General features: G+C 44.9%; 1 protein-coding gene and 2 non-coding genes across 3 annotated transcripts in view; 1 reads left to right on the top strand and 2 right to left on the bottom strand.

The window, feature by feature from the left end:
• Positions 1-25,104, top strand: part of LOC137315213 (probable G-protein coupled receptor 139) — a 117,476-nt gene that overhangs the window by 39,439 nt on the left and 52,933 nt on the right. The gene's annotated exons all lie outside the window — the stretch shown is intronic.
• trnat-ugu (transfer RNA threonine (anticodon UGU)) lies at positions 9,993-10,065 on the bottom strand. Its single transcript has one exon. It is a non-coding gene; the product is annotated as a tRNA-Thr (tRNA).
• trnar-ucg (transfer RNA arginine (anticodon UCG)) lies at positions 13,870-13,959 on the bottom strand. Its single transcript is given in 2 exon segments — positions 13,870-13,905; positions 13,923-13,959. It is a non-coding gene; the product is annotated as a tRNA-Arg (tRNA).

Here is a 25,104-nt window from a genome sequence, read left to right as displayed (position 1 = left end):
TTTATGCCGTGCTTAAGCTCGACAAAGTTTCCCCCCACCCCTCCTCATCTAAAGCGATCAGAAGAACTTTCTATTGTTTTCTCCCTCATGGACTAATCGAGCTTCCCCTTAAATGCACCTATGCTATTGGCCTCAAGTGCCACATTCTAACCACTCTCTATGCAAAGAATTGTCTCCTGAATTTCTTATTGCATTTATTATTGACTACCTTGTATGTTTGACCACTCGCTTTAGACTCACCCAAAAGTGCAAACATCTTCTCCACCTTTATCCTATCAAACCTTTTCACGATTTTGAAGCCCTCTATTAAGTCACCCTCCGTCTTCTCTTTTCTAGAAAAGCAATGCCCAGCCTGTTCAGTCTTTTCTCAGTTCTGGTATCATTCCTGTCAATTTAACTTGGACCTTCTCCAGTATTTGAATATCCTTTTTATAATCGTGTGACCAGAAATTTGTACAGTATTCTAAATCAAAAGCAAAATATTGCGGACGCTGGAAACCTGAGATGAAAACAGAAAATTTTGGAATAATCAGCAAGTCAGGCAGCAACTGTTAAGAAGAAACAAAGTTAATGTTTCAGGTCGAAAACCTTTCGTCAGAACTGGAAGAAGTCAAAGGTTTAACAGTTTTTAATCAAGTACAGAACAAGGAAATGGGGTGAGGAAGGGGATGGCAGGAAAGAATAAACGGGAACGTTTGTGATAGGGTGGAGGGCAGGAGAAACGACAAATGGGATGATATTTTAAGGCAAGGAGGGTGTTAGTTGGACAAGTAAAGAAACAAAAGATGGGTCTTGAGCAGCTGTAAATGGCAACTGCAGGACCATGACCAACACCTGCTGTCCAACAAAATGGGAGCAGTGGTTCTGATTTCTTGAAGTCAGTGTTGAATCCGGAATGTTGTAAAGTGCCGAATCAAAAGATGAGGTGCTGCTCCTCGAGCAAAGGGTGAGCTTCATTGAATCGATGTAGCAGGCCGAGGACACGCAGGTTGGATTGGGAGAGGGGCGGGTATTTAAAATGATAAGCGACCGGAAGGTCATGGTCACTCTTGAGGACTGAGCGGAGGTGTTCAGCAAAGCGATCAACCAATCTGCGTTTGGTCTCCCCAATGTAGAGGAGACTGCATCGTCAGATATATATAGTTTTTGTTGTAATAAATAAATACAAGTCGTTGTTGTCTTTAAAGATGTTCTCAATCGTTTACACTTCGGATTGATCTGCTTCATAAACTGAGCTTTGTTTCTTTGTAAATTAATGTTGCTGAGATATTGTCGCGGTGACTCAGTTAGGGATATTTCTAAAGCATTTGTTTGTTTTACAACTTCTTTGCTTTGACTCTTTTAAATGTCATGAATTTGTTTTAACTCGTTGGCTGATTGAAAAAAGCCACAAAATGTAAGCTGACCACAAACTACAGGCCTTTTTTTGTCAACTGATAATTAAAACAAAAGAAAAATGCAAACTTAAATTTCTTCCACCTTTGCAAACTGCAACAAAAGTAGTGAAGTAGCAAGAAACTACAGTTTTTTTTGTCCCCTGCTCCAGGAACAGAAGTGCAAACGAACACAGGGGCAGTTTGGGCTCTGCAGCAAACACTGACCGGGACAGGGAGACTGACCGGCACTTTTTAGGGGGAGTAAGTGAGTTAGTAAGTGGCAAAGCAGCAGAGAAAATCCTGCAAACTTGTATTAGACATAGAGAGAGAAGCAACATGTGCTCTTTAGCCTGTCCTGGGTGTCATTCTGTCTCACTCTCTCCCAACTTCTCCCTTTTATTACATTCTCTGCTTTTAACTGGAGATTTTGTCCGTCAGTGGTATTTGCTGAGAGATTTCCTGTTTAACGGAATGAGTGAGGGAGCGAGTGTGAGGGGGTGTGCGTGATCTCTGGGCTCCAGCTGTGCCGTTGAAATATCTTGCTTTGTTTTTAGTCAAGTCATTTTCTCCCTCTCTCCAGATGAACTTTTTGGTGGAAATACTGCATCATGAAAGAAATGGCGAGAAAATTGTTGGGTGGAGGAGGATTCCTTGGCCAAGAAGCTTTCTCTCCAGAAGAGACTGACCAAGGCCTTGACCACAGACTGCACCCAATGGGGCTCACGTGTGTTCAGTCTACTGTGGGATCACTGTGGGTTCATTGGGTCACTGTGGGATCACTGGGTAAATGTGAGATCACTGCTTCATTGTTGGATCACAGTGTGATCTCTGTGGAATCAATAGATCACTGTGAGACCACTGTTGAATCTCTGAAGATCTGTGGGATCGCTGCGGGATCACTAGGGCAGTGAGACACAGTCGGATGACTGGGGCACTGGCGGATATTTTGTTTCAGGTTCATGGTGTTACAGGGAAAACGTCTTTACCTACTTTACCTATTCTATGTAATGTATAAAATATAATTTATATATTATATATAAGTTGTTGCATATAAAAATTATCTCTCGGCCTTTTGCACAAGTGCAGCTTCAACTCTTGGATCACTGGGAGCGCCGTGGAATCACTGGAACACTGTGCAATCACTATGGAATCACTGGAACACTGTGCAATCACTATGGAATCACTGGAACACTGTGCAATCACTATAGAATCACTGGAACACTGTGCAATCACTATGGAATCACTGGAACACTGTGCAATCACTATGGAATCACTGGTACACTGTGCAATCACTATGGAATCACTGGAACACTGTGCAATCACTATGGAATCACAGGAACACTGTGCAATCACTATGGAATCACTGGAACACTGTGCAATCACTATAGAATCACTGGAACACTGTGCAATCACTATGGAATCACTGGAACACTGTGCAATCACTATGGAATCACTGGAACGCTGTGGGATCACTGTGGCATCAACGTGGGATCAATGGGACACTGCGCCGACACCCTGGGATACTTATTTATCCAGTTGGGCTGAAAGGCCTGTTTCTGTACCGTGCTGTATTATGTTATAAATATATCCAAAGTGATAGAATACCGTTTTCTTAAACCACTACACTCTCCACCATCACGTCCAACGAAAAGTGCGAGGAGCTCATGGATTTCTTTCTCTCTAATATTGAGACCATTCGAGACTTCTTCTGCCGCTAGCCTCCTTTCCCCTAGCCCACCAAGCCAAACATTCCCTACGCTCCACCCTGCCCTAGCCCTGAACTCACACCTTCGTCGAATTTCCCCTATCTATCCTCATGTCCTCTCCGAGATCACCTTAAAAGGAATACTGTGAACAGTTCTGGGTACCGTACCTTCGGAAGGACATATTGGCCTTGGAGGGAGTGCAGTGTAGGTTTACTGGAATGATACCTGGACTTCAAAGGTTAAGTTACGAGGAGAGATTACACAAATTGAGGTGGTGTTCTCCATCGATTTGAAGGGGTGATCTGATCGAAGTTTATAAGATATTAAGGGGAACAGGTAGGTTGGATAGAGAGAAACTATTTCCGCTGGTTGGGGATTCTAGGAGTAGGGGGCACAGTCTAAAAATTAGAGCCAGACCTTTCAGGACTGAGATTAGAAAAAACTTCCACACACAAAGGGTGTTAGAAGTTTGTAATTCTCTTTCGAAAAGGCAATTGCTACTAGCTCAATTGCCAAATTTAAATCTGAGATAGATAGCTTTTTGGCAGCAAAGGTATTAAGGGATCTGGGCCAAAGGCAGGTATATGGAGTTCGATCACAGATCAGACATGATCTTATCAAATGGCGGAGCACGCATGAGGGGCTGAATGGCCTACTCCTGTTCCGATGGACAACACCAGTGTGCAGCCTTTGTTACATTCGCCACCTCACTGAAGCACAACGGTAACAACTGCTCAAATCCATCATGCAACCCCAACTAGTGCCGCCTCATTTAAAGAACATTAACTAGTGCCCCCCCTCTACTATTGTACAACCTCAAGTGTGTATATACAAAGTATGAGTTTGTATATTTGACTATGATATTTATGTAATAGCAGCCTCCAATCCCTCCGTGTCTATGGAAAGTTTGTTAGTGACGAAAAATGAATCGCGCCCTGACAATACTGGAGCATCAATGTCCGGGCTCAGGCCACTCGACCACGCTCTCTGCCAGTGTTGTCCAATTGAAATTGATTACTAAACGCAGGTGTGGCTCTAATGACGCCGTTTTATCCACATGAACGGATTTTAGTAGAAAACATCTCCCACACACAATACAAGGAAATGGACTTCACATGTGTGTATTTCAGAACATCTTTCACCATTCAGTAACCAAGGAAGTAAAACACTCACAACGACGAAACAACACTCGCACACTCTGCTTTTCATCTTATCATTTTACCAACAACACATAAAGGTTAAAGTTCACATGCAAACCTCATGCGAATATGAGTATTCAGATCACAGGTCCAAAGACTGTGTTCATTCCTCCTTTTTATTTCGTGGCCAAAGTATTGGACAACACTGGTCTTGTCACAATGGATTGATTGCACGGGCCGTGTTCTGCTCAACCCCAACACTATACATTCTTAAAACAAATGAAAATAAACCTGCCGTGGACGGAAGTCGGGCTGGTTTTCTGGAAAGAACAAATCAACTGGGCAGAAAAATCAACTCCAGTCGAAAGAACAAAAATTAGCTCGATGCGTGTAAAGGGCTGAATGTGTGAACTGGGATCCGAACCCACACCTCCGGGAAAAACTGCGACTGAAACACAGCGCCTTAGACCGCTCGGCTATCCTGACTCCACAATTTCTTTGTCACTGATCCTGATTTTCCCACAGAGGGCCAATGACAGTTTCACTCTCTGTTTCTCGGGAAATCCGACTGGAAGGTCGAGTGACCAGGTTCCCAGCTCCGCGGATATTACAATGCCTGTGCTCGGTGTTTGGGGAGGGTTGGTGGGGCCGAGGTATATTGTTTCCCGGGGAGGGACACAAACGCCCGGTCTGAGACTGGATCCGGTGCTTTCCTTGTCAACGATTTGGATGAGGGAACCAAATATGATATTTCCACGTTTGCTGACGATACCACAATAAGTGGGATCGTGAGTTGTGAGGAGGATGCAAAGAGGCTTCATGGCGATTTAGACAAGTTGAGTGAGTGGACAAATGCATGGCAGATGCAGTATAATGTAGAAAAATGTGAAGTTATCAACTTCGGAATGAAAAACAGAAAGGCGGAGTATTATTCAAATGGAAATAGTTTGGAAAATGTCGATGTAGAAAGGAACCTGATTGTCCTTGTCCACCAGTCACTAAAAGCAAACATACAGGTGCAGCAAGCAGTTAGGAAGGCAAATGGTATGTTGGCCTTCATTACAAGAGGATTTGAGTACAGGAGCATGGATGTCTTACTGCAGTTATAAAGGACGCTGGTGAGACCACACCTGCATTATTGTGGGCAGTTCTGGTCTTCTTACCTAAGTCAGGATATACTTGCCATGGAGGGAGTGCAGCGAAGGTTCATCAGACTGATTCCTGAGATGGCAGGACTGTGGTATGAGGAGAGTTTGGGTCGACTCGGCCGATATTCACTAAGGTTCAGAATGAGAGGGGATCTCATTGAAACATATAAAATTCTGACAGGGCGAGACGTAATGGATGCGGGAGGATATTTCCCCCGGTTGGGGATGTCCAGAACGAGGGGTCACAATCTCAGGATACCGGGTACGACATTTAGGAATGAGGTGAGGAGAAACCTGTTCACTCAGATAATGGTAAACCTGTGGAATTCTCTGCCACAGAAGGCTGTGGAGGCCAAGTCTCTGAATATATTTAAGAAAGAGCTTGATAGATTTCTAGGCACAAAAGGCACCAAGGTGTATGGGGAGAGAGCGGGAATATAGTACTGAAATACAGGCTCAGCCATGATCATAATGAAAGGCGGAGCAGGCTCGGAGGGCCGAATAGCCTGCTCCTGCTCCTATTTTCTATGTTTCTATGGCATTTCGACAGCCTTCTCAACTGGTCCTGTCACCTTCAAATATCTGTATACGTACAACCTCAGGCCTCTCTGTTCCTGCACCCCCTTTAAAATTGGACCAATTATTTTACATTGCCTCTCCTCGTTCTTCCAAACAAAATGAATCCCTTCAAACTTCTCTGCGTTACATTTCATCTGCTAAGTGTCTGCCCATTTCACCAGTCTGTCTGTGTCCTCCTGGAGTCTGTTATCATCGTCGTCACTGTTTACTGTTGCAAATTCTTTACATTTAATAAAAGCAACCGTCCTATGAAATAACTCGTTCACGGATATTCCCCACAATCAATTATCCTGCATTAATTCAAATATGATAATGATGAAGATTATTATGGTTATTTTTATTATTCTCGTTATTGTTTATTATTTTCCCCATTTCCTTGCACAGTGTGCTTAATTTGTGAGGATGTATTTTGCGTGTTATTTACCAAATCTGCATTTCTGCCTGTCCCATTGTCTGCGCATGCTGTATTCTCAACATAACATTTCAGATACAAGGAGCTTGGAATGTCGAAAGCAAACTCTTTCTCTAACATTGGGGAGTTGCTGTTTAGTGTTGGAGCTGAGCGTAGGATATGTAAGGATCTGCTGCCCCTCAATTTCTCTGTCCGTCCAGGAAACCGGGCACATTGAGGAGTGGGTTGTAGATCGAGATCCGCTTTTACCACGGGCACTGCTTCTTCATGAAATCTGGAACCGTCTCTCCGAAAAGGCTGTGGCAACTGCTTCAAATGAAAATATCAGTACTGAGATCGAGAGATTTTTGTTGGTTTAGGTTATCAGAGGGTTTGGAGGAAAAGCGGGTCAATGGAGTTGAGGTACAGATTAGCGATGAAATAGCTCAATGATAGAACAGGGTCGAGGAGATGAATAGCTTCCATTTGTTCCTATGTACAGATCAGCCAGGATCTAATCAAATGGCCGAACGGACTCGAGGGGCGGAATGCACCCCCCCCCCCCCCCGCTGTGTTACACCGACGATGATCCTGTGATATCCCCGCGCTCCGGGCTCCTGCCCTTGGAATGTTTGATGGGAAAGTTTAGAGGCAGCTTGGCTCTGTATCTAACCCGTTCTGTACCTGCCCTGTAACTGTTTCATGGGACAATATAGAGGCAGATTTACTCTGTATTTAACTCGTGCTGAACCTGCCCTGGGTGAGTTTGACGGGTCAGTGTTGAGGGAGCTTTACTCCCCATCTAACCCCAACTTCCCAGTTCTCACCATATCAATCAACCCCAACTGCGTCCTTCTCCCCATGCCCCTCAAGCCCACCGATCAAGCTTCTCACCATATCTCTCAACCCCCATCTCTCACTCTGCTGTCGTCGCTCTGTCGCTCCGTTTAGATATTTGGCTGATAAAAACGTGCCTTTCAAAACCCCACAGACTGTATTGGCAAGTGTAAATCTACCGAACTGCTTTCCGTGTCAGTTCACCGCTCAGCAAAAAAAGCCTTGCAGCTTTTGGCTCTGTGACGCAATGGATAGCGCATTGATACGTCATTGTGAGTAAATGAAGCGGTTTTAAAGGTTGTGGGTTTCAATCCCAATGGCGTTGTATTTCAGATAACGGCTCCATAGTAATGATGCTGAAGGGTGGGACCTTGTAATAAAATCCCAAGCTGTTCACTGATGCCCTTCATGGAAGGTAAACAGCCAACTCGACACTTCCTGTTTCCAGAACATAAGAAATAGGAGGAGAAGTAGATGATCCGGCCCCTCGAGCCTGCTTCGTCATTCAATCAGATCATGGCTGATCTTCGACCTCAACTCCACTTTCCCGCCTGATCCCTATATCCCTTGATTCTCCTAGAGTCCAAAAATCTTTCTATCTCAGCCTTGAATATATTCAATGACGCACCATCCACAGCCCTCTGGGGTAAAGAATTCCAAATTTCACAACACTCTGCCTGAACAAATTCCTCCTCGTCAAAGTCTTGAATGACCGACCCGTTGTCCTGCGACTATGCCCCTAGTTCTATTCTATCTAACCAGGGAGAACAATCTCTCAGCATCTGCCCTGTCAAGCCCCCTCATAATCTTATATTTTTCTGTGAGATAACCTCTCATTCTTCTAAACTTCACGGAGTATAGGCCCATTCTACTCAACACCTCTTCATAGGACAACCCCAGACATCCCAGGAATTAATCTAGTGAACCTTCGTTGCACTGCCTCCAAGGCAAGTATATCCTTCCTTAGATAAGGAGACCAAAACTTTTGTAAGACTTCCTTACACTTGTGCTCCAACCCCCTTGCAATAAAGGCCAACATGTCAGTTGCTTTCCTAATTGCCTGCTGTACCTGCATACTAACTTTTTCTTGAACGAGGGCACCCAAGTCCCTCTGAAGATCAACGATTAATAGATTCTCACCATTGAAACAGTATTATGTTCTTCTATCCTGACTGCCAAAGTGAATAACTTCACATTTCTCCACATGATACTATATCTGTCACCTTCTTGCCCACTCAATAAATCTTTCTATATCCATTTGCATACCCTTTGTGTCCTCCTCAAAGCTTGCTTTGCCGCCGAGATTTGTATCGTCAGCAAACTTGGATACATTACATTCGGTCCCTTCATCTAATTCATTAATATAGATTGTAAATAGCTGAGGCCAAAGCACCGATCCTTGCGGCACCCCACTAATTACAGCCTGCCAACCTGAGAATGACCCGTTTATCACTACTCTCTGTTTTCTCTCCGTTAACCAATCTTGAAAAGCAAGGAGGTTCTGATGAACCTTAAAAAACACTGGTTCAGCTACGATGGTGTATTGTTACCAGTTCTGGGCAACGGACATTCGGAAGGATGTGAAGGCCTTAGAGAGGGTGTAGAAGGGATTTACTGGAATGATTCCAAGGATGAGGGACTTCAGTTACGTGCATAGACTGGAGAAGCTGGATCTTCTCTCCCTGGAGCCAGAATTCAGAGACGAGATTTGATGGAGGTATTCAAAATCATAAAGGGTATGGAGAGAGGAGGTCGAGAGAGACTGTTCCAATTGGCGGAGGAGTCATGAACCAGGAGTCCTAGATTTAAGGTGATTGTTAAAAGAACCAAGGGCGATATGAGGAAAAATGTTTCATACAGCGAGTGGTTGTGACCTGGAATGAACTGCCTGAGGTGGAGGCAGATCCAGGCGTGGCTTTCAAAAGAGAATTGGATAAGTACATGAAGGGAAAACAGTTGCAGAGAGACGAGGATAGGGCGGGGCGAAGGGACGAGCAGGATTGCTCTTGCAGAAAGCCGGCACGGACTCGGCGGGCCGAAAGGCCTCCTTCCATGCTGTAACCAGTCTATGATTCTATGATTCTATGAGTGTTGTAGATACGATCAAACTGGAGAGCGCTGGCCCCGAATCTGCGGTTAATTCACTCCTTGCAGTTTGAAACACGCCATTTTTCTTACATTGAGAAGAATCCTGTTGCTGTAACTGCAAAAAGAAAATGAAATTTTACTTCCTGTCCGGTCTCGAGAATGAGGGGATGAAACTTTTGAAATTGTGGAATGTTTTCCTATTGAAGTGAAGTGAACCGTGTAAATCCGGTTAAACCGGAGCCTCGGCATCCCCTAAGATTTAGAATCCAGCTCTTCAACCTCTTCGCTCAAACAGCTCTGGCTTAAGAATTAAAGTCGTTGACCAGAAGCGGTCTCGCGTTGTTGGACTGTGTTTAATCTCCACCATGAATGTTTAGCTCCACCCTAGAATCAGTTTGTCCAACGTCCCCACAGAAAGATTCGTTCCCTCCTGTCCACTTGATTGAGGAAAATACAGAATATCAGCGAACAGCTGAATTTTTATTCCGCAATTGATTGATATTATTACATGGAAATATAAAGGAGCAGGGGGCACTTTAACCTCACGGAGATGATTCGTTGCAATTGTAAACCCGTGGATGGGAATCTGTGGAACTAATTTAACTCGGCAGCCAACACAGAGAGGCTGGGAAGCAAAAACCAAGGGGTTCTGCAAGTAGCAAATGTGGAGGAGGAAACGGGTGGAAAAATGGGAGCAACAAAACATGGAGAAAAACAACACAAGCTCAAGGCACCGCTGGGATTTGAACCCAGGATCCCCTGTTTACAAGACAGGTGCTTTAACCACTGAGCCACAGCGCCACATTTATGTGGCGCTTTCCCAACGTTATGACATTGATACCTGTGCCAAGTGACTTTGTTGAGTCTCTTCCTTCAATGCGTCTGCGCAAGAACATCAATCTTTTGTTCATCGGTCTCTGCATGAGAAACCATGGATATCAGTCATGACCTTCTCTTCCTTATCCCCTGTCAGTACATCGTATATCTAGCCCTATTCAGTGTGGAGAGAGTATTCCCACACTCTCTCCACACTATCTGGTCTGATACTATGACATTTCTCATCTCTTCCCACGAAATGTTGGTGAGTAATGTCTGTGATACACCAGGCCCTGACCTCCTCCTGTGGGTGACCTCCCACAACTACTGCACAATAGTTTAATGTGTGTGTGTTTTATATCAGGAAATGTGTACCAGCGCTAGTCTACCTGGTGTACCTATTCTCACACAAACGGCAATGTGGCTTCAGAGCATTTCGATTTTAGAAAATCTTACTTGATGAGACAAGTTGTACATTCAATATTTGGTGAAGAGAGGCTGATATTGTTCACTTGAAATAATTCGCGTACAACTCGATGGTGCTGAACATCGGAATAGAAAGCGAGACTGGATGGACAGGAACAGCCTGAAAGGATGGCTGATCGGCTCTGGGTGGTGGCGAAATTTTGCAGTGGCTGCATGGTTCAATTGCCAGCGGTTAAAAGAACATAAGAAATAGGAGCAGGAGTGGGCCAATCGGCCCCTCGAGCCTTCTCCGCCATTCAATAAGATCATGGCTGATCTGATGCTAACCTCAAATCTAAATTCATGCCCAATTTCCTGCCCGCTCCTCGTAACCCCTGATTCCCTTTACTTCTAGTTCGTTGGTCGACCGGTGTAAATCTCGTTTTGGGGCTTTCATTGATTGATTGGTGAGAAATCCCAGCCAAACTTTCCTATGCTTTTGTTCTGAGTCAATTATCACCAAATCGCTTCTCTCATAGTTGTGGATGGCAGAAGCGCCTTTTTCCAAGAAAGAAGGCGGTGTTGGACAGAAGGATGGAAAGCAGGAGAGAGAAACAAAAACGATTGAAAATGAACAAAATGATGCACCTGAGAGAAAGAGAGTGAGAAGGCAGGAGAGAAGCTGAGAGGCTGAAGTTTGTGACTTTTCTCAGTCATTTCTTGCTGCCTCATACTTCATTTGCCGTTATTGTCCAATTGCAAGTGACTGCGGCGCGATTAATGACGTAAATACAGCGAATTCGGCATCACGGTTGACGGCAACGGTGGGCTGAGCGACGAGAACAACTTTTATTATTTAATCGAGTCTTCCGGTGGAGCGGCGCAAATGTTCCAGAAATTATGGGCAATTCACCCCATCCCGTATCTCACCTGCTGCAACATTCACCTCTCGACAATGGCGCACGCCGTGAATGCATCATTGTGGCTCGAGGTCCCAGCAATTGCAGGATTTTAATGATCGTGAAATAATTCTGATCCGTCAAAAGTTATACTTTGTTCCACTGCGGTTTACAACAGCCTTCTCTGACCACTTATCCCAGTTATTCACACAAAAAATTAGGCCTGTCCAGTATTGTGTCAACTTGGTGAAAGCAAAAATCTGTCTTCTTCACCCGGCGAGAACAAGCGTCGTACAGGGAACCAAACCAAATGGTGGCTGAGCACAGATCTCAGTGAATCAGCCGCCGGTGACATTAACCTCCCGATCAGGTCAATAAACAGCAGACAGTTGTTTCTATCTCTCTGCCTGGTGCTGAATCCAGATATAAACGGTGGTCCCTGGGGCAATTGGTGAAAGCAGAGGGAAACCGATCAGGGAGAAAACAGTGTCGGCGACGGAGACCAGACCGGGATCCCGAGCCACACGGGCTGGATCCAATCACTGAGCAGCTCATCACTTCAACCACCTTCGCGCTTCACCCTCGGATCAGTTTCACCAAAACCGCTTCCTGTTTCTGGGTCAAATTCAAACTGATCAAGCGGATCAAAAAAAAAATCGAACTCATATTTCTCCAGTCGCGTCGTCGGCAAGATGTGGTTCCAGATCATATTCCTGATTCTTGGAACACTAATCCCTGACTCGCCAGCACGGGATGCAAAGACAATTCTGATTGAACAGCAAAAACTGTGGGTTTTCAATCAAGTCCCGAGGGCCAGATTTACTGCAGCGCTCACTGAAACCTCTGTGGGGAAACACCGTGGGATTTCTAGGATTCCTCAGAACATTAAGGACCCGGATTTCAGTGAACACTCGGGAATGTGCTCCCAATATTTCTCAGTGGACTTGGATGAAGGAATCGAGAGTTTTATATCCAAGTTTGCAGATGACAGTAAGATCGGTGGCACAGTTACCTGAGTGGATGGGAACAGGAAGTTACAAAGGGACAGAGACAGATTAAGTGACTCACAAAACTGTGTTAAATGCAGTTCAATGTGGGGAAGTGTGAGGTAATTCACTTTGGATCCAATCAATCGGAAAATGTTCTAAATGTCGCGATATTAGGAACAGTGGAGGAGCAAAGGGATTTGTGTGTCCATGTACACAAATCATTAAAAACTAGTGGACAATACAAAAGGTAATCAAAAAGGTTAAAGTGATGTTCCCTTTATCTTAAGGAGACTGGAATATAAAGAGGAGGAAGTTATGCTTCAGTTGTATCGAGCCTTGGTCAGACTACATCTGCAGAACTGCGTTCCGTTCTGGGCACCGCCCCTCAGGTAGGATATATTGGCCTTGGAGGGGGTGCAGCGCAGATTCACCAGAATCATACTTGGTCTTAAAGGGTTAAATCATGAGGACAGGTTGCATAAACTTGGATTGTATTCCCTTCAGTTTGAAAGGTTGATCTGATTGAGGTATTTAAAATGATAAAACGGTTCGCAAGAGTAGATACAGAGAAGTTATTTCCTCTGGTGGTGGGGGTGGGGCGGGACATAAAATTCGAGCTCGGATTTTCACAGGGAAATCAGGAAGCTTTTGATTACGTTGCATATCCAGACGGCAATGTAGTTACTTATCTAATATATTCTTCAAAATCTTACTTGATAATGCAAGTCTAACATTGAAAACGATTTTGGTGAAGAAGGCCTGATATCATCGGCTTGAAATAGATAATGTCCAACATGGACTTGGATGGACAGGGCAGAATTTCAAAGTTTGCAGATGACACGAAACAGAAAAACATGTACAGACTTGGTGTAAATCTAATAACTGGACTGGATCAAGATTGTTAAAATGTTTTGAAATTAGATTTCTTCCTGATGGATAAACTTAACTCTTTATGATCCAGCTCCCTTATCATTTGTTATTCCCGTTAACCTTTCATTCGCTGTAAACCCCAGAGGCAGCAAGGAAGGACAGAAAGACTTCTCTCCGATCTGCCCTCTCTGCTCGACCATTATCTGAGTAGGGCAGGTGAATAATTCCAATTATCCCTCTCCATTTAAACAAAATGTAAACAATCCAGAGACACAGACTTAAAACACTTAAAACACTGGTGTCGGATTGATAATCACAGCATTCAAACCCGTTTTGATTGTCCAAAATTTATGTCGGGCCTTGTAAATACAATAACGACGCGGATGGGATTCGGACCCATCCGGACAGAGCACAATGGATCAGCCGATCATTTCTGAATCCAAACAGTAGAAATAAAGCCACTTTTAAACTATGTCCTGACCGTGCACCCAGATCGACAATATTGAAAATGCAGAGTCAGCTTCTGTAAGCAAAGGAATTTACATATTTCCGTTCCATTCGGTCAGTCACTGTGAGAAACGGTCGGTGCAAAACAGATACGGCGCACGTTGGAACAAATGTAAAAACGACCACGGCAGGACTCGAACCTACAATCTTCTGATGACATCGTCAATTAATTCCGAAGTCAGACGCCTTATCCATTAGGCCACGCGGCCGCTGTTCGAACGTTTCACCAAATGATCTTAAACCCGGGCCAGGGGTGGTTAAGACTCTGCTTGTATCTTTCTCTTCCTTTCACTTTGTTGATGTTGTTCATTTATTGTTTTCTCTCGCAGCAAGTTGGCTCGACTGTTTCCGACTAATCAGGAAACTGAGAACTGAACTCCCGCTGGGTCTCCGAGAAACCTACAATCAGAATAAACAATGTTCAAATCTTTGATCGAAATGTTTCTCCTCCAAAGCGATCCTCTTTCCCACTCAGTCTGCAAAAGAGAGAGAAGGAAAAGAAAAGAAAAGACAAATCGGTAAATTAAAAATGTACACGGAGAACAACACCGAGCGGAGAATGTGAACAGAATTCACGATCCAAGCCCGACGGGCCGAGCGGCCTCATCCTGTCCTGCAAAATACGAACAATCCCCAATTCTGCTGGATGAGATTATTATTTTCTGATTTTCATTTTTTGGGAAATAGAAACGCGGAGGGAGTCCCGCACCACGGGGTAAACGTCAGATCCAGACCTGGCGCTCAGTGTTAATGTTAATATTGAGCACGGCATTCTATCCGTGTAATAATAAAATCGCGGGTTTCTTGCTGTATAATCGACACAGAGTCAGAGAGTTAGACAGCACGGAGAGAGGCCCTTCGGCCCATCGTGTCCGCGCCGGCCATCAAGCCCAGTCTAATCTAATCCCATATTCCAGCATTTGGTCCGTCGCCTTGTATGCTATGGCATTTCAAGTGCTCATCCAAATGCTTCTTGAATGTTGTGAGGGTTCCTGCCTCCACAACCCTCTCAGGCAGTGAGTTCCAGACTCCAACCACCCTCTGGGTGAAAAAGTTCTTTCTCAAATCCCCTCTAAACCTCCTGCCTTTTACCTTGAATCTATGCCCCCTTGTTATAGAACTCTCAACGAAGGGAAAAAGCTCCTTAGTATCGATCCGATCTGTGCCCCTCATAATTTTATACACCTCAATCATGTCACCCCTCAGCCTCCTCTGCTCCAAGGAAAACAAACCCAATCTTCCCAGTCTCTCTTCAGCCCTGGTAACATCCTGGTGAATCTCCTCTTCACCCTCTCCAAAGCGATCACATCCTTCCTGTAGTGCGGCGACCAGAACTGCACACAGTACTCCAGCTGTGGCCTAACCAGTGTTTTATACAGCTCCATCATAACCTCCTTGCTCTTATATTCTATGCCTCGGCTAATAAAGGCAAGTATCCCATATGCCTTCTTTACCACCTTATCTACCTGTTCCGCCGCCTTCAGGGAGCTGTGAACTTGCATACCAAGATCCCTCTGACCCTCTGTCTTGCCTGGGGTCCTCCCATTCATTGTGTATTCCCTTGCCTTGTTACTCCCTCCAAAGTGCATCACCTCGCACTTTTCCGGGTTAAATTCCATTTGCCACTGTTCCGCCCATCTGACCAACCCATCTTTATCGTCCTGCAGACTGAGGCTATCCTCCTCGCTATTTACGACCCTACCAATTTTTGTATCATCAGCGAACTTACTGATCATACCTTTTACATTCATATTCAAGTCATTAATGTAGACCACAAACAGCAAGGGACCCAGCACCGATCCCTGTGGTACCCCACTGTCCACAGGCTTCCAGTCACAAAAACAACCTTCGACCATCACCCTCTGCCTTCTGCCACTAAGCCAGTTTTGTATCCAAAGTGCCAAGGCACCCTGGATTCCATGGGCTCGTAAATTCTTGACCAGTCTCCTGTGGGGGCCTTTATCGAAGGCCTTACTGAAATCCATGTATACCACATCCACTGCGTTACCCTCATCCACACGCCTAGTCACCCCCTCAAAAAATTCAATCAAATTATTCAGACATGATCTTCCCTTGACAAAGCCATGTTGACTATCTCTGATTTATCCTTGCTTCTCCAAGTGGAGACTAATTTTGTCCTTCAGAATTTTTTCCAATAATTTTCCTACCACTGATGTTAGGCTCACTGGCCTGTAGTTCCCCGGTTTTGTTGTTGAGATTAGAGGTGTTTCGGCCCTATTTTACACAATGATGTAGAGATTGTACTTGTTTCAGGCCTATTTTGTACATTGTTATGGAGATTAGGGATATTTCAGGCCTATGTTATACTTTGTTGTTGAGATTCGTAATACTGCAAGTATATATTAAAAATTGTTGTGGAGATTAGTGATGTTTCAGGCCTGTGATATACATTGTTGTGGAAATTACAAATATTTCAAGCCTATATTATATATTGTTGTAGAGATTAGACATATTTCAGGCTTATGCTGTACATTGTTCTGGCGATTATAAATGTTTCATTCCTATGTTACACATTGTTATAGCAATTACAGATGTTTCAGGTCTGTGTTACTCGTTGTTTTAGCGAGTGCAGATGTTTCAGGCCAATGTTACACATTTTTCTAGAAATTAGAGTTGTTCCAGGTCTATTATATACATTTTTGTAGAGGTTAGAAATGTATCAGGCCTATGCACACATTGTTGCAGAGATTACAGATGTTCCAGACCCAATGTGGTAAAGATTAGAGATGTGGTTACTCATTGTGATAGAGATTAGAGACTTTTCGGGCCCATGTTACACATTGCTGCAGCGATTACAGATGTTTCTGGCACATGTTATACATTGCTGCGAAGATTGATGATGTTTCAGGTCTATGTTGCACATTTCTGTCATTAATAGATGTGCTTCAGGCTTATGTAACACTTGTTGCAGAGATCAGAGATGTTTCTGCCCTGTTGCAGAATATTTCAGAGATTAGAAATGTTTCAGGACTATTTCACGACAAATTACATCGAATGTACAGCACACAAACAAGGCCATTCGGCGCAACAGGTCCATGCCGTAGTTCATGCTTCACACGAGTCTCCTCCCTTCAAGAGGCTGGGTGTCACAGAGAGTCTAGACTTCGGCCGCACCGGATCTGAAGGTCTTACTTAAAATGAACGTGGGATTTTCATCACAGTCTTTGCAGAGAGGTTGGATTTGTGCCAAACCGTGCCTTAAATGGGCAGACCGGCTTTTACGTGCCGATCAAGAGCATCCAAAAACATCTTTAAAACCTCTCTCTCAATCACTGAGGGAGAAGGGAATATGCGGTTATACTGATAGGATTGGATGAAGTCAGTTGGGAGGAGGCTCGTGTGGAGCAGAAACACTGGCATCGATCAGTTGGGCCGAATGGACTGTTTCTTTGCTTAATATTCTCTGTAATTCGATGTTATTCCCTCCTTCTGCTTGGCTTAGTTCTTCGAGGGAATGGGAATTCGACAATGTTGAAAATGGAGACTCAACTTTTGTAAGTAAACTTCAATGGGAGATCCTCTCTCGCCACGGAATGGACAAATGCCGGACAAACTGAAGACACTGAGTTAGAAATGGTCGGGAGTAAAACACATTCGGAACATGCAGGAAAAGGTTACATCCTGTGTCTAAAACGACCGCGGCAGGACACCAACATCGAATCTTCCAATAACAACACGATTCCTCCCAAAGTCAGACGCCTTGTGCATGAGGCCACGAGGCCACTGACGAGAATTCTGAGCAGTTTCGGGGCCATTGGTCTCCAGGGTGAAAGGGTGAAAGAAAAATAACAGGTTTCGAATAACTGAAAAGTTCCACCGCAAGCAGAGTTAGAATCTGCCCGGGGAAAGCCCAATGGATTTTGAATCCAACGACCTGAAAGTATCAGCCATCGTAGCTGAAATCACACAGACACCCAATGAGAATATTGCAGTACTGGAGAAAGAGAATGTCCCGGAGGGGTCAGAGAGTTAAGAAATAAAAGAGGTGACAATACACTCCTGGGTGTATTCTACAGGCCACCAACCAGTGGGAAGGATATAGAAGAGCACATTTGCAGGGAAATTACACAGAGGTGCAAAAGTCATAGAGCAGTGATAACTGGGGACTTCAACTATCCTGATATAGACTGAGATAGTAATAGTGTGAAGGGCAAATAGGGGGAGGAATTCTTCATGTGCGTTTCGGAGAATTTCCCTGATCATATGTTTCTGGCCTAATGAGGAAGGAGGCATTGCTGGATCTGCTTCTGGGGAATGAGATGGGTCAAGTGGAACAAGTGTCAGTGGGGAAACATTTATGGAACAGCGATCGTAATATCCTAAGATTTAGATTCGTGATGGAAATGACAAGGAGCAATCAAGAGTACAAATCCTTAATTGGAAGTGGGCCCATTTTGCTGAGTTGGGAACAGATCGGGCCCTGGGAACTTGGAGTCAAAGATTGGCAGGAAAAACTGTAATCACAAAGGACAGCCTTTAAAGAGGAGATGGTTCGGGTTCAGTCGACGTATATTCCCACGAGGGGGAAAGGTAGGGCAACCAAAGCAAGAGCTCCCTGGATGACGAGGACAGGCAATGTAAACTAAATGGTACAATACTGAAGGGGGTGCAGGTTCTCGATAGATCTGGGGGTATATGTGGACAAATCTTTGAAGGTGGCAGAATAAGTTGAGAACGCGTTTAGAAAAGCATACAGGATCCTGGCCTTTATAAATAGAGGCATAGAGTACAACAGCAAGGAAGTTATATTCAACCTTTATAAAACACTGGGTCGGCCACAGCTGGAACATTGTATCCAATCCTGGACACCGCGCTTAGTGAAGGATGTGAAGGCCTTAGAAAGGGTACAAAAAAAATTACTGGAATGGTTCGAGGGATGAGGGAATTCAGTTACGTGGATGGAGTGGAGAAGCTGGGGTTGTTCTCCTTCGAACAGAGAAGGCTGAGAGGAGATTGTATGTGTTCAAAATCATGAAGGTTTCAGATAAAGTAAATGAAGAGAAATTGTTCCCATTGGCGGAAGGGTCACGAACCAGAGGACACAGATTTAAGGTGATTGGCATAAGAAACAAAGGTGACATGAGGAAAAACATTTTTTACACCGCGATTATTTATGATCTGGAATGTCCTCTCTGAAAGTGTGGTGGAAGCAAATTCAATCATGGCTTTCAAAAAGGAATTGGATAAATATCTGATGGGAAAAAATGCAGGGTTACGAGGAAAGAGCAGGGGAATTGGACGAAATGGATTGCTCTTACAAAGAGCAGGCACGGGCACGAAGGGCCGAATGGCCTACTTCCGAGCTGTAACCAATCTATGAGTCTATGATTCTGTATCTACAAACGACAACAACTTGCATTTATATAGCATATTTAACGTAGTAAAACGGCCCGAGTCGCATCACAGGAACATTATCAAGCACAGTTTGACACTGAGCCACATAAGGAGGCATGAGGACAGTTAACTAAAAGTTGGTCAAAGAGGTAGATTTTAAGGAACGTCTTAAAGAAGGAGACAGATGTAGAGAGGCGGAGTGGTTTAGGAAGCGAATTCCAGAGCTTAAGGCCTAGGCAGCTGAAGGCACGGCCACCAATGGTGGAGTGATGAAAATCGGGAATGCACATGAGGCAAGAATAGGAGGAGTGCAGAGTTGTCGGGGGGTGGGGGTGATGTAGGGCTGGAGGAGGATACAGGGACAAGGAGTGGCGAGGCACTTGAAGGATTTTAACACAAGGATGGGAAATATAAATTCGTGGCGTTGCCGGACCATTAGCCAATGTGTTACATACTTCTCCACATTAAACGGCATCTGTCACCTGTCAATCCATTCCAGTCCAAACCATCAATGTCTTCCTGAACTAATTTGAATTTTCGTTACTGGTTGTCAAAACTCCCATATATACGGATCAGAAATGTGGGCCCAGCACTGGCCCCTAGGATAATCACTTCCACCCCTCCTCCATTGGAACACAGTTACATGGGAACATAAGAACAAAGCGACATGGGAAAAGGTGGACACAGGAACAAGAGGAGACCATTCAACTTCTCGAGCCTGTTTCGTTCAATTGGATCACGGCTGATCTGAATCTTAATTCCATCCACCCGTAGATGTTCCATAACTCATAATACCCGTGCCTAACAAAAGTCGATAAATCTCAGTTGTGGAACTTAAAATGGATCCCCAGCCTTAACAGCTTTGCCGGGCGAGAGTTCCAGATTTACACTGCCCTTTCTATGAAGAAGTTCTATCTGACTTCAACCCTGAATGGCCCGGCTCTAATTTTAAGGTTATTCCCGTTGTTCTGCACTCCCCCACCAGAGGAAACAATTCCTCTCTATCATCTTGACCGTTTCAATTCGATCACCCCTTGATCTACTACTCTCAAAAGAATGAAAGCCATGTAAACAAATCCTCGGATCGACCCTTCTTTGGTCCAAAATGAATGACCTCACACTTAATTGTTTTGAGGTCCATCTGCCATAGTTTTGCCGACTCACTTAATCTACACATGTCCCTTGTAATTTTCTGCTCCCGTGTACACGACTTGCTATGCCATCAATCCTTGTGTCATTTGCTAACTTGGATAAATGGCTCTCCATTGTGTTATCCATGTCAATAATAAATATAATGAATAGTTGATGCCCCAGCGCAGATCCTTGTGGGTTCAGGTGTTGGGGAAGGGGATCAGGGTGTGGGGAACTGCTTCAAGGGTGAGAAGGGGATGGGAGGGATTCAGATGGTGGAAAAGAGGTTCAGGGGTTTGGGAAGGGATCAGGAATTCATGGGCTGGGGGAGGGTTTTATTGAGTGGAAAGTTGTTCAGGGGGATGGGAAGGTTTCGGGACGATTGGAAATGTTTCAGGGGTGGGGCAGAGATTCAGAGAGAGGGAAGGAGATTGGGGAGTGGGAAGGGGTTCAGGGGATGGGAAGGGGTTCAAGAGATGGTGAGGAGTTGGGGAAGGTGCTCAGGTGGTTGGAATCATATCAGCCGGTAGAAAAGGGTTGAGGGGATGGGAAGGGGTTTAGGGGAGGAGAAGCGGTTGAGAGCGGTATCGAGAATGGGTTCATGGGGTTGAAAAGTGGTTCAGGTGATGGGAAGGGGTTCATTGTGAGTGTAAGGAATTTAGAGTGTGGGAAGGGCTTCAGGGGATGGGAAGCTGTTCAGGGAATTCGTTCAGTGTTTGGGGAGGTGCTTGAGGGAGTGGGAAGGGGTTGATGGGGTGGGGATTTTTTTTAGGTGGTTGGAAGGAGCCGACGGGCGATCCTGGTTGCCTCCCGGTGTTTGAATCCCAATTCCAGCTCCTTTCGGTGTCGGTCCCCGTTGGAGAGTGGCAGTTTCGCCGATTTCACCAGCTGGTTGGGCGGATGCGACAATGGCGACCCCGCCTTTCCGCAATGCAGCGCGGCGGAGACAAGCCCCCATCGTCCGACAGCTCTGGCTGCGCTGCACTCTGGAAGATGGCGCCACCTGATCACGTGATTACTCATCGGGTCACTCGGGTGCGGGGCAGTCGGCGGAGCCCAGCTGGGCCCAGCAGCGGACACGTTGAGCTGGCATCGACGTGGCGAGGTCACATCTGGGTAAGGACAAAATGTCGGATGCGGAGTGGGTGGGGCATCAGCGTTGGAGGCGACCACCTTGGGTCGTCATTGTCTTACGCGGTGAGGTCACTTCCTGTGAGACGCACCGAGGCCAGAGCCCCTGTCCCCTCCCCTGTCTGAAAACCTTCATTGTGCTCAATATCTGGGACGACGCTTTCTTTCTCTCACAGGAGGGGATGAAGAATAATTTTAAAGAGCTTAAAATGGGCTTAAAAGGGGAATAATTTTATAAACGGGGTTAAGAAGATGGTCAAAAGGGGTTAAATAAATTACTGGGTGAAAGGGTGTTAAAGAGGTTAAAAGAGTTCTAAATAAGTTAAAAGGGGGTTAAAGTTTCAATCGGGCGTTGGTGGTAAAAATGTGGTTTTAGAGGTTAAAAGTTTTAAAAAGGGTAGTTACAAGCGGTTTGAAGAGGTTAAATAGTTAACAGTGGTTTAAAGAGGATTTAAAAAGGGTTTGAAAAGGGTTTAGGAGAGATATTGTCAGCTCAGTGAGAAAGAGATGGGTTTAAAAAGGAACCACAGTGGGAGAGTTTCGAGAAAGACAGTCTCTCCAAAAATGGGTTTAAGAAGGGGTGGAAAATGACTTCAATAGTAGGGTTTAAAAATTAGGTTTATAAGGGACTAAAAAGGGTTTAATGACGTTTCAAATGACAATTTGAAGTGGATTTTAAAAGGGGGGATAAAATTGGTATAAAAAGGAGGTATCAAAATGAGGTTTAAAAATAGAGTTCACGGGGCCAATTGAACCGGGTCTTATTTGCGATTCTATAAATTAATTCTGGACCAGTGTGCGATGCTAATTTTCTCTCATGCTCTGTCTGAGATTGTGTCACATCTTTGCTCTGTTTCTGTTTAATTCTCTCCCCCTCTGTCTCTCTCCGAACCTCTCTCTCACCTGCCCCGCTCTATTTCTCACCACTTCTTTCACTGTGTGTTTCTCTCCCCCTGACTTTTGTTCGCTCTTTCCCCTGATTCTTTGCTGAGTTGGGACAGCCCTCTCCTGGTCCATTCCCATCTATCCATTCGTAGTCAGAGAATCACCTGCGACAGGTTCTCTTCCCGCTCCTGCATCTTAACCTCTCGAATCCCCCAATGATCTCTCCTTGGCCCCCATCTATTTCTCCTCTGCATGCTGACCCTCGCCGAGATCATCCGAAAACACAACGGCAGGTTCCAGACGGCCTGTGGCGATCCACCGCTTGTCGGGACGTCGCTTTTTGATTTTTCGATGCACGCTGTTCCTATCATTGTGAACTCGGCTTCACCTAGCGCTGTTCACACATTAATATTGAACGTGAGCTCGGATTAGACCGTCGTGAGACAGGTTAGTTTTACACTACTGATGACGTGTTGTTGCAATAGTAATCCTGCTCAGTACGGGAGGAACCAGTTCAATCTGCTGACGAGACCCAGCTCCAAATCCCCACCACCTCTCTCGACCACTCCACGGCCTCTGATTTGTTAGGCTGCTTTTCCGTCATCCATTATTAGATGAACAGAAATTCCCTCCAATTAAACGTTGGGAATACCGAAGCCATTGTCTTCGGTCCCTGCCACTAACTCCATTCCCGAGACACTGACTCCATCCCTCTCCCTGGCCAATGTGTGAGGCTGAACCACACCGTTCACAACCTTAGCGCCCTATTTGACTCTGAGATGAACTTCTGACCCCATATCCTCTCCATCACCAAGACCGCCTACTTCCGCCTCGGTAACATCGCCCGTCTCGACCCCTGTCTCAGCTCATCTGCTGCTGAAACCCTCATCCATGCCTTTGTTCCTCCAGACTCAACTACTTCAATGCTCTCCCGGCCGTCCTCCAACCTTGTACCCTCTGCAAACTTGAGCTCATCCAAAACTCTGCTGCCGTAATTCTCACTCGAATCAAGTCCCGTTCTCCCATCACCCTATGTGTTCGCTGACCGACATTCGCTCCCGGTCCAGCAACGCCTCGTTTTTAAAATTTTCATCCTTGTCTTCAAATCCATTTACGGCCTCGCCCCACCTTATCTCTGTAACCTCCACCAGCCGGACAACCCTTCGAGATCGCTGCGCCCCTCCAATTCTGGCCTCTTGCCTTTCCCCGATTTTCATCGCCCCACCATTGGCGGCCATGCCTTCAGCTGCCTGACCTCTGAAGTGCCCTCGCAAATCCTCTCAGCCTCTCACCCTTCCTTTCCCCGTTTAAAACGCTCCTTAAAGCCGACCTCTTTACCGATGCTTTTGGTCACTTGTCCTCATATTTCCTGAGGCGGCTCGGTGTCAAATTTTGTTTGATAATCGCTCCTGCGAAACGCCCTGAGACGTTTTACTCCGTTAAAGGCGCTGTATCATTGGGAGTTATTGTTGTTAATATTCACCTCTGTCCCTGTCAGGGTGTTAATATTCCTGAGATCAGTGGGAGTGTTTTGCAGTTCACAAGGTGTCTCCGGCGGTGGGCTATGAAGCACAGAGTGTCTCAGTGAGAGTGTTAATATTAACCTCTGTAATCTATCGGTGTGTTAATATTCACGAGTCATTGGGAGTATGTTATTGTTTACAGGAAGTCTCTGGCAGTGTTGTGTTTGGTACAGGGTGTCTGTTCATCAACGGTAATATTTACAGGATGCTTCTGTCAATGTGTTGTCACATCCTGGGGGTCTCTGGGAGTGATTCGTTGCTGACAGGAAGTGCCTGGCAATGTATTAGTGTGGAAAGATGTCAGTACTTTAGTGCTTGCTGCGTGTATCTGTGAGGCTTGTTAATGTTTACAGGGTGTTTCCTTGATTCTGTTGATGTTTACAGTGTTTCTGACAGTCTGTTAATGTGTATAGTGTATGTGTGTGAGTCTGTTAAAGTTTACAGTGTTTCTGTAATTATATTAACATTTACAGTGTCTTTCTGTGAGTATGTTATTATTTGTAACCTGTTTCTGTGAATCTGTTCATGTTTACAGGGAGTTTCCGTGAGTGTGTTAATGCTTAAAGGGTCTTTCTCTGCGACTGTTAATGTTTACAGGATGTTTCCGTGAGATAGTTAATATTTATATGATGTTTCTGTGAAACTGTTAATGTTTACAGGTGGTTTCTGTGAGTCTGTTTAATATTTACAGGGTGTTTCTGTGAGACAGTTAATATTTATATTGTGTTTCTGTGAAACTATTAATTTTTACAGTTGGTTTCTGTAAATGTTAATTTTTACAGGTGGTTTCTGTGAATGTTAATGTTTACAGGGTGTTTCTGTGAGACGGTTTTTATTTTTAGGGCTATCCTGTACGATTGCTAATCTTTACAGCATGTTTCCTTGAGTCTGTTAATGTTTACCCGGTGTTTGTTGACTGTGTAAATGTTCACTTGTTGTCCATTTAAGTTTGCAAATATTCAAAGGGCTCTTCCGTCATGTTACTGAACATTTAATTGATAATTTCTTTCAATAATTTTAAACATCTTCCAACGAATTGCCAGTCACACAAAGTCTCTACAGGAAGCAGTAGTGAAATTCCCGGCCCCACTCAAGAGCCACCGCAGGGACCTCAGAGGTTGTGATCGTCCCCAAACCTCCATTCAAATTGGGAACCATTTTGGACTGGTTCAGTGTCATAGCCGATTGACCCCAATATCTCGATGTCACAGACCCCGGGGGCGGAGCGGGTCGGACAGAATATGTAAGAGGATTGATTTCTGATGCTGGGATTCCTCCTGTTCTTCTCATCATTTAATGCTTTTTACAATTAGAGAAAAGGGATATTTC

This window comes from Heptranchias perlo, unplaced genomic scaffold (assembly GCF_035084215.1).
Source record: "Heptranchias perlo isolate sHepPer1 unplaced genomic scaffold, sHepPer1.hap1 HAP1_SCAFFOLD_54, whole genome shotgun sequence".
Lineage (NCBI taxonomy): Eukaryota > Metazoa > Chordata > Chondrichthyes > Hexanchiformes > Hexanchidae > Heptranchias > Heptranchias perlo.
Note: the sequence above shows the minus strand (reverse complement) of the source record. Positions and strands in the feature narration are given on the sequence as shown.